This window comes from Mandrillus leucophaeus, unplaced genomic scaffold, assembly GCF_000951045.1.
Source record: "Mandrillus leucophaeus isolate KB7577 unplaced genomic scaffold, Mleu.le_1.0 Scaffold161, whole genome shotgun sequence".
NCBI lineage: Eukaryota > Metazoa > Chordata > Mammalia > Primates > Cercopithecidae > Mandrillus > Mandrillus leucophaeus.
Window position 1 is genome coordinate 707417 of NW_012101599.1, and position 312 is coordinate 707728.

Genomic DNA, 312 nt, shown 5'->3' on the forward strand with positions numbered 1-312 from the left:
TAGCACTTTGGGAGGCCGAGGTGGGTGGATCACTTGAAGTCAATAGTTTGAGACCAGCCTGGACAACATGGTCAAACTCAGTCTCTACTAAAAATTAAAAAAAAATAGCCGGAAATTGCTTGAACATTCACCGGGAGGCAGAGGTTGCAGTGAGCCGAGATTGCACCACTTCACTCCAGCCTGGGTGACAAGCAAGACTCTGTCTCAAAAAAAAAAGAAAAAAAAAAAAAATCAGTGATAAGGTGCCCTTTGTAGTCTCTAAGTGAAATGAATTAATTACTCTTTAACCCAGTGGCTTATACCCAAAGGTAA